Consider the following 14,758-nt stretch of genomic DNA (forward strand, 5'->3'; position numbering starts at 1 on the left):
AGGATTAGTAGCATATGTGGTTATGAGGGTTAGGGTTAGTAGCATATGTTGTTATTAGGGTTAGGATTAGTAGCATATGTGGTTATGAGGGTTAGGGTTAGTAGCATATGTGGTTATGAGGGTTAGGGTTAGTAGCATATGTGGTTATGAGGGTTAGGATTAGTAGCATATGTGGTTATGAGGGTTAGGGTTAGTAGCATATGTGGTTATGAGGGTTAGGATAAGTAGCATATGTGGTTATGAGGGTTAGGGTCAGTAGCATATGTGGTTATGAGGGTTAGGGTCAGTAGCATATGTGGTTATGAGGGTTAGGGTTAGTAGCATATGTGGTTATGAGGGTTAGGGTTAGTAGCATATGTGGTTATGAGGGTTAGGATTAGTAGCATATGTGGTTATGAGGGTTAGGGTTAGTAGCATATGTGGTTATGAGGGTTAGGGTTAGTAGCATATGTGGTTATGAGGGTTAGGATTAGTAGCATATGTGGTTATGAGGGTTAGGATTAGTAGCATATGTGGTTATGAGGGTTAGGGTTAGTAGCATATGTGGTTATGAGGGTTAGGATTAGTAGCATATGTGGTTATGAGGGTTAGGGTTAGTAGCATATGTGGTTATGAGGGTTAGGTTTAGTAGCATATGTGGTTATGAGGGTTAGGGTTAGTAGCATATGTGGTTATGAGGGTTAGGATTAGTAGCATATGTGGTTATGAGGGTTAGGGTTAGTAGCATATGTGGTTATGAGGGTTAGGGTTAGTAGCATATGTGGTTATGAGGGTAAGGGTTAGTAGCATATGTGGTTATGAGGGTTAGGATTAGTAGCATATGTGGTTATGAGGGTTAGGGTTAGTAGCATATGTGGTTATGAGGGTTAGGGTTAGTAGCATATGTGGTTATGAGGGTTAGGATTAGTAGCATATGTGGTTATGAGGGTTAGGGTTAGTAGCATATGTGGTTATGAGGGTTAGGATTAGTAGCATATGTGGTTATGAGGGTTAGGGTCAGTAGCATATGTGGTTATGAGGGTTAGGGTTAGTAGCATATGTGGTTATGAGGGTTAGGGTTAGTAGCATATGTGGTTATGAGGGCTAGGATTAGTAGCATATGTGGTTATGAGGGTTAGGGTTAGTAGCATATGTGGTTATGAGGGTTAGGGTTAGTAGCATATGTGGTTATGAGGGTTAGGGTTAGTAGCATATGTTGTTATGAGGGTTAGGATTAGTAGCATATGTGGTTATGAGGGTTAGGATTAGTAGCATATGTGGTTATGAGGGTACGGATTAGTAGCATATGTGGTTATGAGGGTTAGGGTTAGTAGCATATGTGGTTATGAGGGTTAGGGTTAGTAGCATATGTGGTTATGAGGGTTAGGGTTAGTAGCATATGTGGTTATGAGGGTTAGGATTAGTAGCATATGTGGTTATGAGGGTTAGGGTTAGTAGCATATGTGGTTATGAGGGTTAGGAGCATATGTGGTTATGAGGGTTAGGATTAGTAGCATATGTGGTTATGAGGGTTAGGAGCATATGTGGTTATGAGGGTTAGGGTTAGTAGCATATGTGGTTATGAGGGTTAGGGTTAGTAGCATATGTGGTTATGAGGGTTAGGGTTAGTAGCATATGTGGTTATGAGGGTTAGGATTAGTAGCATATGTGGTTATGAGGGTTAGGGTTAGTAGCATATGTGGTTATGAGGGTTAGGATTAGTAGCATATGTGGTTATGAGGGTACGGATTAGTAGCATATGTGGTTATGAGGGTTAGGGTTAGTAGCATATGTGGTTATGAGGGTTAGGATTAGTAGCATATGTGGTTATGAGGGTTAGGGTTAGTAGCATATGTGGTTATGAGGGTTAGGATTAGTAGCATATGTGGTTATGAGGGTTAGGAGCCTATGTGGTTATGAGGGTTAGGGTTAGTAGCATATGTGGTTATGAGGGTTAGGGTTAGTAGCATATGTGGTTATGAGGGTTAGGGTTAGTAGCATATGTGGTTATGAGGGTTAGGGTTAGTAGCATATGTGGTTATGAGGGTTAGGATTAGTAGCATATGTGGTTATCAGGGTTAGGGTTAGTAGCATATGTGGTTATGAGGGTTAGGGTAAGTAGCATATGCGGTTATGAGGGTTAGGGTTAGTAGCATATGCGGTTATGAGGGTTAGGGTTAGGAGCATATGTGGTTATGAGGGTTAGGGTTAGTAGCATATGTGGTTATCAGGGTTAGGGTAAGTAGCATATGTGGTTATGAGGGTTAGGGTTAGGAGCATATGTGGTTATGAGGGTTAGGGTTAGTAGCATATGTGGTTATGAGGGTTAGGGTCAGTAGCATATGTGGTTATGAGGGTTAGGGTTAGTAGCATATGTGGTTATGAGGGTTAGGAGCATATGTGGTTAGTAGGGTTAGGGTTAGTAGCATATGTGGTTATGAGGGTTAGGATTAGTAGCATATGTGGTTATGAGGGTTAGGAGCATATGTGGTTATGAGGGTTAGGGTTAGTAGCATATGTGGTTATGAGGGTTAGGGTTAGTAGCATATGTGGTTATGAGGGTTAGGGTTAGTAGCATATGTGGTTATGAGGGTTAGGGTTAGTAGCATATGTGGTTATGAGGGTTAGGATTAGTAGCATATGTGGTTATGAGCGTTAGGGTTAGTAGCATATGTGGTTATGAGGGTTAGGGTTAGTAGCATATGTGGTTATGAGGGTAAGGGTTAGTAGCATATGTGGTTATGAGGGTTAGGATTAGTAGCATATGTGGTTATGAGGGTTAGGGTTAGTAGCATATGTGGTTATGAGGGTTAGGATTAGTAGCATATGTGGTTATGAGGGTTAGGGTTAGTAGCATATGTGGTTATGAGGGTTAGGGTTAGTAGCATATGTGGTTATGAGGGTTAGGGTCAGTAGCATATGTGGTTATGAGGGTTAGGGTTAGTAGCATATGTGGTTATGAGGGTTAGGGTTAGTAGCATATGTGGTTATGAGGGTTAGGGTCAGTAGCATATGTGGTTATGAGGGTTAGGGTTAGTAGCATATGTGGTTATGAGGGTTAGGATTAGTAGCATATGTGGTTATGAGGGTTAGGGTCAGTAGCATATGTGGTTATGAGGGTTAGGGTTAGTAGCATATGTGGTTATGAGGGTTAGGGTTAGTAGCATATGTGGTTATGAGGGTTAGGGTTAGTAGCATATGTGGTTATGAGGGTTAGGATTAGTAGCATATGTGGTTATGAGGGTTAGGGTTAGTAGCATATGTGGTTATGAGGGTTAGGGTTAGTAGCATATGTGGTTATGAGGGTTAGGATTAGTAGCATATGTGGTTATGAGGGTTAGGATTAGTAGCATATGTGGTTATGAGGGTTAGGGTTAGTAGCATATGTGGTTATGAGGGTTAGGATTAGTAGCATATGTGGTTATGAGGGTTAGGGTTAGTAGCATATGTGGTTATGAGGGTTAGGTTTAGTAGCATATGTGGTTATGAGGGTTAGGGTTAGTAGCATATGTGGTTATGAGGGTTAGGATTAGTAGCATATGTGGTTATGAGGGTTAGGGTTAGTAGCATATGTGGTTATGAGGGTTAGGGTTAGTAGCATATGAGGGTAAGGGTTAGTAGCATATGTGGTTATGAGGGTTAGGATTAGTAGCATATGTGGTTATGAGGGTTAGGGTTAGTAGCATATGTGGTTATGAGGGTTAGGATTAGTAGCATATGTGGTTATGAGGGTTAGGGTTAGTAGCATATGTGGTTATGAGGGTTAGGGTTAGTAGCATATGTGGTTATGAGGGTTAGGATTAGTAGCATATGTGGTTATGAGGGTTAGGGTTAGTAGCATATGTGGTTATGAGGGTTAGGATTAGTAGCATATGTGGTTATGAGGGTTAGGGTCAGTAGCATATGTGGTTATGAGGGTTAGGGTTAGAAGCATATGTGGTTATGAGGGTTAGGGTTAGTAGCATATGTGGTTATGAGGGTTAGGATTAGTAGCATATGTGGTTATGAGGGTTAGGGTTAGTAGCATATGTGGTTATGAGGGTTAGGAGCATATGTGGTTATGAGGGTTAGGATTAGTAGCATATGTGGTTATGAGGGTTAGGAGCATATGTGGTTATGAGGGTTAGGGTTAGTAGCATATGTGGTTATGAGGGTTAGGGTTAGTAGCATATGTGGTTATGAGGGTTAGGGTTAGTAGCATATGTTGTTATGAGGGTTAGGATTAGTAGCATATGTGGTTATGAGGGTTAGGGTTAGTAGCATATGTGGTTATGAGGGTTAGGATTAGTAGCATATGTGGTTATGAGGGTACGGATTAGTAGCATATGTGGTTATGAGGGTTAGGGTTAGTAGCATATGTGGTTATGAGGGTTAGGATTAGTAGCATATGTGGTTATGAGGGTTAGGGTTAGTAGCATATGTGGTTATGAGGGTTAGGAGCATATGTGGTTATGAGGGTTAGGATTAGTAGCATATGTGGTTATGAGGGTTAGGAGCATATGTGGTTATGAGGGTTAGGGTTAGTAGCATATGTGGTTATGAGGGTTAGGGTTAGTAGCATATGTGGTTATGAGGGTTAGGATTAGTAGCATATGTGGTTATGAGGGTTAGGGTTAGTAGCATATGTGGTTATGAGGGTTAGGGTTAGTAGCATATGTGGTTATCAGGGTTAGGGTTAGTAGCATATGTGGTTATGAGGGTTAGGATTAGTAGCATATGTGGTTATGAGGGTTAGGGTTAGTAGCATATGTGGTTATGAGGGTTAGGGTTAGTAGCATATGTGGTTATGAGGGTTAGGATTAGTAGCATATGTGGTTATGAGGGTTAGGATTAGTAGCATATGTGGTTATGAGGGTTAGGGTTAGTAGCATATGTGGTTATGAGGGTTAGGATTAGTAGCATATGTGGTTATGAGGGTTAGGGTTAGTAGCATATGTGGTTATGAGGGTTAGGTTTAGTAGCATATGTGGTTATGAGGGTTAGGGTTAGTAGCATATGTGGTTATGAGGGTTAGGATTAGTAGCATATGTGGTTATGAGGGTTAGGGTTAGTAGCATATGTGGTTATGAGGGTTAGGGTTAGTAGCATATGTGGTTATGAGGGTAAGGGTTAGTAGCATATGTGGTTATGAGGGTTAGGATTAGTAGCATATGTGGTTATGAGGGTTAGGGTTAGTAGCATATGTGGTTATGAGGGTTAGGATTAGTAGCATATGTGGTTATGAGGGTTAGGGTTAGTAGCATATGTGGTTATGAGGGTTAGGGTTAGTAGCATATGTGGTTATGAGGGTTAGGATTAGTAGCATATGTGGTTATGAGGGTTAGGGTTAGTAGCATATGTGGTTATGAGGGTTAGGATTAGTAGCATATGTGGTTATGAGGGTTAGGGTCAGTAGCATATGTGGTTATGAGGGTTAGGGTTAGTAGCATATGTGGTTATGAGGGTTAGGGTTAGTAGCATATGTGGTTATGAGGGCTAGGATTAGTAGCATATGTGGTTATGAGGGTTAGGGTTAGTAGCATATGTGGTTATGAGGGTTAGGGTTAGTAGCATATGTGGTTATGAGGGTTAGGGTTAGTAGCATATGTGGTTATGAGGGTTAGGATTAGTAGCATATGTGGTTATGAGGGTTAGGATTAGTAGCATATGTGGTTATGAGGGTACGGATTAGTAGCATATGTGGTTATGAGGGTTAGGGTTAGTAGCATATGTGGTTATGAGGGTTAGGGTTAGTAGCATATGTGGTTATGAGGGTTAGGGTTAGTAGCATATGTGGTTATGAGGGTTAGGATTAGTAGCATATGTGGTTATGAGGGTTAGGGTTAGTAGCATATGTGGTTATGAGGGTTAGGAGCATATGTGGTTATGAGGGTTAGGATTAGTAGCATATGTGGTTATGAGGGTTAGGAGCATATGTGGTTATGAGGGTTAGGGTTAGTAGCATATGTGGTTATGAGGGTTAGGGTTAGTAGCATATGTGGTTATGAGGGTTAGGGTTAGTAGCATATGTGGTTATGAGGGTTAGGATTAGTAGCATATGTGGTTATGAGGGTTAGGGTTAGTAGCATATGTGGTTATGAGGGTTAGGATTAGTAGCATATGTGGTTATGAGGGTACGGATTAGTAGCATATGTGGTTATGAGGGTTAGGGTTAGTAGCATATGTGGTTATGAGGGTTAGGATTAGTAGCATATGTGGTTATGAGGGTTAGGGTTAGTAGCATATGTGGTTATGAGGGTTAGGATTAGTAGCATATGTGGTTATGAGGGTTAGGAGCCTATGTGGTTATGAGGGTTAGGGTTAGTAGCATATGTGGTTATGAGGGTTAGGGTTAGTAGCATATGTGGTTATGAGGGTTAGGGTTAGTAGCATATGTGGTTATGAGGGTTAGGGTTAGTAGCATATGTGGTTATGAGGGTTAGGGTTAGTAGCATATGTGGTTATCAGGGTTAGGGTTAGTAGCATATGTGGTTATGAGGGTTAGGGTAAGTAGCATATGCGGTTATGAGGGTTAGGGTTAGTAGCATATGCGGTTATGAGGGTTAGGGTTAGGAGCATATGTGGTTATGAGGGTTAGGGTTAGTAGCATATGTGGTTATCAGGGTTAGGGTAAGTAGCATATGTGGTTATGAGGGTTAGGGTTAGGAGCATATGTGGTTATGAGGGTTAGGGTTAGTAGCATATGTGGTTATGAGGGTTAGGGTCAGTAGCATATGTGGTTATGAGGGTTAGGGTTAGTAGCATATGTGGTTATGAGGGTTAGGAGCATATGTGGTTAGTAGGGTTAGGGTTAGTAGCATATGTGGTTATGAGGGTTAGGATTAGTAGCATATGTGGTTATGAGGGTTAGGAGCATATGTGGTTATGAGGGTTAGGGTTAGTAGCATATGTGGTTATGAGGGTTAGGGTTAGTAGCATATGTGGTTATGAGGGTTAGGGTTAGTAGCATATGTGGTTATGAGGGTTAGGGTTAGTAGCATATGTGGTTATGAGGGTTAGGATTAGTAGCATATGTGGTTATGAGCGTTAGGGTTAGTAGCATATGTGGTTATGAGGGTTAGGGTTAGTAGCATATGTGGTTATGAGGGTAAGGGTTAGTAGCATATGTGGTTATGAGGGTTAGGATTAGTAGCATATGTGGTTATGAGGGTTAGGGTTAGTAGCATATGTGGTTATGAGGGTTAGGATTAGTAGCATATGTGGTTATGAGGGTTAGGGTTAGTAGCATATGTGGTTATGAGGGTTAGGGTTAGTAGCATATGTGGTTATGAGGGTTAGGGTCAGTAGCATATGTGGTTATGAGGGTTAGGGTTAGTAGCATATGTGGTTATGAGGGTTAGGGTTAGTAGCATATGTGGTTATGAGGGTTAGGGTCAGTAGCATATGTGGTTATGAGGGTTAGGGTTAGTAGCATATGTGGTTATGAGGGTTAGGATTAGTAGCATATGTGGTTATGAGGGTTAGGGTCAGTAGCATATGTGGTTATGAGGGTTAGGGTTAGTAGCATATGTGGTTATGAGGGTTAGGGTTAGTAGCATATGTGGTTATGAGGGTTAGGGTTAGTAGCATATGTGGTTATGAGGGTTAGGATTAGTAGCATATGTGGTTATGAGGGTTAGGGTTAGTAGCATATGTGGTTATGAGGGTTAGGGTTAGTAGCATATGTGGTTATGAGGGTTAGGATTAGTAGCATATGTGGTTATGAGGGTTAGGATTAGTAGCATATGTGGTTATGAGGGTTAGGGTTAGTAGCATATGTGGTTATGAGGGTTAGGATTAGTAGCATATGTGGTTATGAGGGTTAGGGTTAGTAGCATATGTGGTTATGAGGGTTAGGTTTAGTAGCATATGTGGTTATGAGGGTTAGGGTTAGTAGCATATGTGGTTATGAGGGTTAGGATTAGTAGCATATGTGGTTATGAGGGTTAGGGTTAGTAGCATATGTGGTTATGAGGGTTAGGGTTAGTAGCATATGAGGGTAAGGGTTAGTAGCATATGTGGTTATGAGGGTTAGGATTAGTAGCATATGTGGTTATGAGGGTTAGGGTTAGTAGCATATGTGGTTATGAGGGTTAGGATTAGTAGCATATGTGGTTATGAGGGTTAGGGTTAGTAGCATATGTGGTTATGAGGGTTAGGGTTAGTAGCATATGTGGTTATGAGGGTTAGGATTAGTAGCATATGTGGTTATGAGGGTTAGGGTTAGTAGCATATGTGGTTATGAGGGTTAGGATTAGTAGCATATGTGGTTATGAGGGTTAGGGTCAGTAGCATATGTGGTTATGAGGGTTAGGGTTAGAAGCATATGTGGTTATGAGGGTTAGGGTTAGTAGCATATGTGGTTATGAGGGTTAGGATTAGTAGCATATGTGGTTATGAGGGTTAGGGTTAGTAGCATATGTGGTTATGAGGGTTAGGAGCATATGTGGTTATGAGGGTTAGGATTAGTAGCATATGTGGTTATGAGGGTTAGGAGCATATGTGGTTATGAGGGTTAGGGTTAGTAGCATATGTGGTTATGAGGGTTAGGGTTAGTAGCATATGTGGTTATGAGGGTTAGGGTTAGTAGCATATGTTGTTATGAGGGTTAGGATTAGTAGCATATGTGGTTATGAGGGTTAGGGTTAGTAGCATATGTGGTTATGAGGGTTAGGATTAGTAGCATATGTGGTTATGAGGGTACGGATTAGTAGCATATGTGGTTATGAGGGTTAGGGTTAGTAGCATATGTGGTTATGAGGGTTAGGATTAGTAGCATATGTGGTTATGAGGGTTAGGGTTAGTAGCATATGTGGTTATGAGGGTTAGGAGCATATGTGGTTATGAGGGTTAGGATTAGTAGCATATGTGGTTATGAGGGTTAGGAGCATATGTGGTTATGAGGGTTAGGGTTAGTAGCATATGTGGTTATGAGGGTTAGGGTTAGTAGCATATGTGGTTATGAGGGTTAGGATTAGTAGCATATGTGGTTATGAGGGTTAGGGTTAGTAGCATATGTGGTTATGAGGGTTAGGGTTAGTAGCATATGTGGTTATCAGGGTTAGGGTTAGTAGCATATGTGGTTATGAGGGTTAGGGTAAGTAGCATATGCGGTTATGAGGGTTAGGGTTAGTAGCATATGCGGTTATGAGGGTTAGGGTTAGGAGCATATGTGGTTATGAGGGTTAGGGTTAGTAGCATATGTGGTTATGAGGGTTAGGGTAAGTAGCATATGTGGTTATGAGGGTTAGGGTTAGGAGCATATGTGGTTATGAGGGTTAGGGTTAGTAGCATATGTGGTTATGAGGGTTAGGGTCAGTAGCATATGTGGTTATGAGGGTTAGGGTTAGTAGCATATGTGGTTATGAGGGTTAGGAGCATATGTGGTTAGTAGGGTTAGGGTTAGTAGCATATGTGGTTATGAGGGTTAGGGTTAGTAGCATATGTGGTTATGAGGGTTAGGAGCATATGTGGTTATGAGGGTTAGGATTAGTAGCATATGTGGTTATGAGGGTTAGTAGCATATGTGGTTATGAGGGTTAGGGTTAGTAGCATATGTGGTTATGAGGGTTAGGGTTAGTAGCATATGTGGTTATGAGGGTTAGGGTTAGTAGCATATGTGGTTATGAGGGTTAGGGTTAGTAGCATATGTGGTTATGAGGGTTAGGGTTAGTAGCATATGTGGTTATCAGGGTTAGGGTAAGTAGCATATGTGGTTATGAGGGTTAGGGTTAGTAGCATATGTTGTTATGAGGGTTAGGGTTAGTAGCATATGTGGTTATGAGGGTTAGGGTCAGTAGCATATGTGGTTATGAGGGTTAGGGTTAGTAGCATATGTGGTTATGAGGGTTAGGAGCATATGTGGTTAGTAGGGTTAGGGTTAGTAGCATATGTGGTTATGAGGGTTAGGGTTAGTAGCATATGTGGTTATGAGGGTTAGGATTAGTAGCATATGTGGTTATGAGGGTTAGTAGCATATGTGGTTATGAGGGTAAGGGTTAGGAGCATATGTGGTTATGAGGGTTAGGGTTAGTAGCATATGTGGTTATGAGGGTTAGGGTTAGTAGCATATGTGGTTATGAGGGTTAGGGTTAGTAGCATATGTGGTTATGAGGGTTAGGGTTAGTAGCATATGTGGTTATGAGGGTTAGGGTTAGTAGCATATGTGGTTATGAGGGTTAGGGTTAGTAGCATATGTGGTTATGAGAGTTAGGGTTAGTAGCATATGTGGTTATGAGGGTTAGGGTTAGTAGCATATGTGGTTATGAGGGTTAGGATTAGTAGCATATGTGGTTATGAGGGTTAGGGTTAGTAGCATATGTGGTTATGAGGGTTAGGGTCAGTAGCATATGTGGTTATGAGGGTTAGGGTTAGTAGCATATGTGGTTATGAGGGTTAGGAGCATATGTGGTTAGTAGGGTTAGGGTTAGTAGCATATGTGGTTATGAGGGTTAGGGTTAGTAGCATATGTGGTTATGAGGGTTAGGATTAGTAGCATATGTGGTTATGAGGGTTAGTAGCATATGTGGTTATGAGGGTAAGGGTTAGGAGCATATGTGGTTATGAGGGTTAGGTTTAGTAGCATATGTGGTTATGAGGGTTAGGGTTAGTAGCATATGTGGTTATGAGGGTTAGGGTTAGTAGCATATGTGGTTATGAGGGTTAGGGTTAGTAGCATATGTGGTTATGAGGGTTAGGGTTAGTAGCATATGTGGTTATGAGGGTTAGGGTTAGTAGCATATGTGGTTATGAGAGTTAGGGTTAGTAGCATATGTGGTTATGAGGGTTAGGGTTAGTAGCATATGTGGTTATGAGGGTTAGGGTTAAAAGCATATGTGGTTATGAGGGTTAGGGTTAGTAGCATATGTTGTTATGAGGGTTAGGGTTAGTAGTATATGTGGTTATGAGGGTTAGGGTTAGTAGCATATGAGGTTATGAGGGTTAGGGTTAGTAGCATATGTGGTTAGTAGGGTTAGGGTTAGGAGCATATGTGGTTGTTAGGGTTAGTAGCATATGTGGTTGTTAGGGTTAGGGTTAGTAGCATATGTGGTTGTTAGGGTTAGGAGCATATGTGGTTATGAGGGTTAGGGTTAGTAGCATATGTGGTTATGAGGGTTAGGGTTAGTAGCATATGTGGTTATGAGGGTTAGGAGCATATGTGGTTAGTAGGGTTAGTAGCATATGTGGTTATGAGGGTTAGGGTTAGTAGCATATGTGGTTATGAGGGTTAGGAGCATATGTGGTTATGAGGGTTAGGATTAGTAGCATATGTGGTTATGAGGGTTAGGAGCATATGTGGTTATGAGGGTTAGGATTAGTAGCATATGTGGTTATGAAGGTTAGGGTTAGTAGCATATGTGGTTATGAGGGTTAGGGTTAGTAGTATATGTGGTTATGAGGGTTAGGGTTAGTAGCATATGTTGTTATGAGGGTTAGGGTTAGTAGCATATGTGGTTAGTAGGGTTAGGGTTAGGAGCATATGTGGTTGTTAGGGTTAGTAGCATATGTGGTTGTTAGGGTTAGTAGCATATGTGGTTGTTAGGGTTAGGGTTAGGAGCATATGTGGTTGTTAGGGTTAGTAGCATATGTGGTTATGAGGGTTAGGGTTAGGAGCATATGTGGTTATGAGGGTTAGGGTTAGTAGCATATGTGGTTATGAGGGTTAGGGTTAGTAGCATATGTGGTTATGAGGGTTAGAGTTAGTAGCATATGTGGTTATGAGGGTTAGGGTTAGTAGCATATGTGGTTATGAGGGTTAGGGTTAGTAGCATATGTGGTTATGAGGTTTAGGGTCAGTAGCATATGTGGTTATGAGGGTTAGGATTAGTAGCATATGTGGTTATGAGGGTTAGGGTTAGTAGCATATGCGGTTATGAGGGTTAGGGTTAGTAGCATATGCGGTTATGAGGGTTAGGGTTAGTAGCATATGTGGTTATCAGGGTTAGGGTTAGTAGCATATGTGGTTATGGGGGTTAGGGTTAGTAGCATATGTGGTTATGGGGGTTAGGGTTAGTAGCATATGTGGTTATGAGGGTTAGGGTTAGTAGCATATGTGGTTATGAGGGTTAGGGTTAGTAGCATATGTGGTTATGAGGGTTAGGGTTAGTAGCATATGTGGTTATGAGGGTTAGGGTTAGTAGCATATGTGGTTATGAGAGTTGCTTGATCTGTTCTGTATCAGCTTCCTGCTACTTACTACATTTCCCAAATATGGCTAGCATTACAAGCGTATGATGTATTTTCATGGACATCAGCAATATTACATACCTAATGTGTTTCAACAAGTCATATCTTTTTTATTTGTGGGTCAATTTTAAAAAAATATTACATTGCTGGAAAGAGAATAGAATAAGCATTCCAACGATGTTAATTTATTTTTCTTTTATGTGTTCAATATTTTTATGCTCAAAGTTAAATATGAAAAAGCGGTAAAAAATGACAACAGCAAAACGGGAAACTATTTTTTCAATGGTTACATTTCATATGTTACATTTGGATACATATGCGCAGGATCAAATTTAATTGGATATGGCTGAAATTTTACAAGCTATATAAGCATAGAAGTCCATCTGTACTGGACTTTGATTTATATTTTGATAACCACAGGAAGAAAAGTTACGACCAAGCAAAGTTGACAAAGAATATTTCCAAATTGATAAGATAAATTGGTATATGCCATCCATGTTCATATAGATATGAGTTTCATAATTATTTTCATGTATAATATGTAAATATTTGATAATTATTAATTGTGCGAAAATTTCTTTAAAATGTAATCTTTTATAGAAATTCAAATCCGCTTAAAGGGAAAACAGCTTGCTATGCGCTAATGCACTTACCAATGCTGTGCTACTGCTGTGCTGAGCTGCCTACAGTCGTCAGCATATTAACGAGTTTGTAGTCGCTTAAAAATAGAAAACTGTTTTTCTTCTTTCAAAATGAAATCAGAAAAAAGTTTCATTTTTTATTCGGAGTTTGTCAATTTAAAAAATTTGTTTTCAAGTTTTTCAAATTTGATTTCCAAACAATACTATTTTGTTGTTTTTAACGTTTTTAGTGCACATGTCCTAAAAGCGTTAAAAAACAATAAAATGTATTAAGTACATGCGTTTCTGTTATCATGCTATTTATTACTTCTTACTTGTACTTAAGGTAGAATTGTGTTTTTTGGTGGTAAAAAAAAAAAACAAAAAAAGAATATAGCAAATAAAAGGTACTTGTGCACTTATGCTACCACGCTGAAATAATGTTATTATTTAGAAACCCATCCTTAACATGAGGAAGGAAGTGTGTTTTGTTAATTATTCTGTACTTTCACCTAACAATTAAATAAAATATATCGTGAAACTTGAATTTATTTTTAACTCATTGTCAAGACCATTTTTTCGAATTTGTAAAACAAACCCGTTTTTTTAATTGATAATAATAATAATAATAATAATAATAATAATAATAATAATTAGGCGGTTCGATAAAGAATTTCATTGTGATGCATTTTGTAAAGTTTTATCTTGTTTTTACCTTAACATTTTTCTTTAAAATGATTACCTATGAAGGTTTTTGGATATGCTGAAAACGAATATCACATTTAAATTTTCCGCAAATAAGTAGCTTTCCGGATATTAAGCAATGTCATTTCTTATGTTATTGCTGGTGGCCATCTTGGTATGTGCATTTGCACATAGTCTCTCAGGGTTACGTTTGCATGCTCGCGCATACCAAGATGGCCACCAGCGATAACATAAGAAATGACATTGCTTGATATTTGGAAAACTACTTATTTGCAGAAAATTTAAATGCGATATTCGTTTTCAGCATACCTTAAACCCTATGAAAGTAATCATTTAAAATGTTAATGTGGAAACAAGGTAAAAAATTATTCTTATTTCCTTGTTTACATAGTTGAATTTTCAGTAAAACAACAGAATAGAAATGATAAAAATTACCATCAACAGGTGAATATATAGTTGTTGTTTATCAGGATTTCTGGTATCCTGTTACTGTGAAAGCTACATCAAGGATTCATGTAGAGTACGATTTATGGTTGCATCTCAGAAAATAGGGATATATTTTGGGCTAGATAGAGAGAATTTACAAAATTGAAAATTGGTCCCAAAATGCATAAGATCTAGCCGACTTTTTTAAAAGCAACATCAATTTCTTTGCATGCGTGGCGACTCGTTTGATTTTTAACTTAGTTACCAACTCGTTGAATTCACTATCCTCTTTGGCCTAATGGTTGACGAGGATGACTAATTACTATACGTTTTCGAGTTCGATCCCACCTCTCTCTCTCTATCTTTTTTTTTTTTTTAATTTTTTTCACGTTCTTTTCCTCTGATGTAATGGAATAACCTATCATCCCTTCATAGATGAAATGAACTATGGATATATTGACCCTATCACATGACTGAGACAGAAGGAAAAAAGACCGGAAGAGAATAAGAAAATATGTCAAGTAACTCTTATGTCACATATATTCCCTTGTAAATAAACCCCTTTGTCTTTCACCCATAATCCCGTGTTTCTAGCTGTATTCTTATTTAAAGTAAGGATATAACAAATGGCGACAGGATTCAAATTCACAAAAAGGAAACTTTAAGCCAAAAAGATATTGGACAATGAATTTAAAAAAAAAAAAAAACTGCACGGAAAAATTCAACTACTGAAAAAAAAAAAGCTAAGACATACACAAAAAGTAAGTTTTTTTTTTTTTATTCAGTCTGTTACAGTCCTACTGAAAAAAAAAAAAAGAGGGGAGAAATTGACATTTCACAAAGCATTGAAACGGAAGAAAGTT

At 39.4% G+C, this 14,758-nt stretch overlaps 1 protein-coding gene across 3 annotated transcripts in view; it reads left to right on the top strand.

The window, feature by feature from the left end:
- Window positions 1-14,758, top strand: part of LOC145286014 (aspartate--tRNA ligase, mitochondrial-like) — a 517,834-nt gene that overhangs the window by 283,354 nt on the left and 219,722 nt on the right. The gene's annotated exons all lie outside the window — the stretch shown is intronic.

This window comes from Euprymna scolopes, chromosome 10 (genome assembly GCF_053919585.1).
Source record: "Euprymna scolopes isolate OS-2025 chromosome 10, ASM5391958v1, whole genome shotgun sequence".
In the NCBI taxonomy this organism is placed as follows: domain Eukaryota; kingdom Metazoa; phylum Mollusca; class Cephalopoda; order Sepiida; family Sepiolidae; genus Euprymna; species Euprymna scolopes.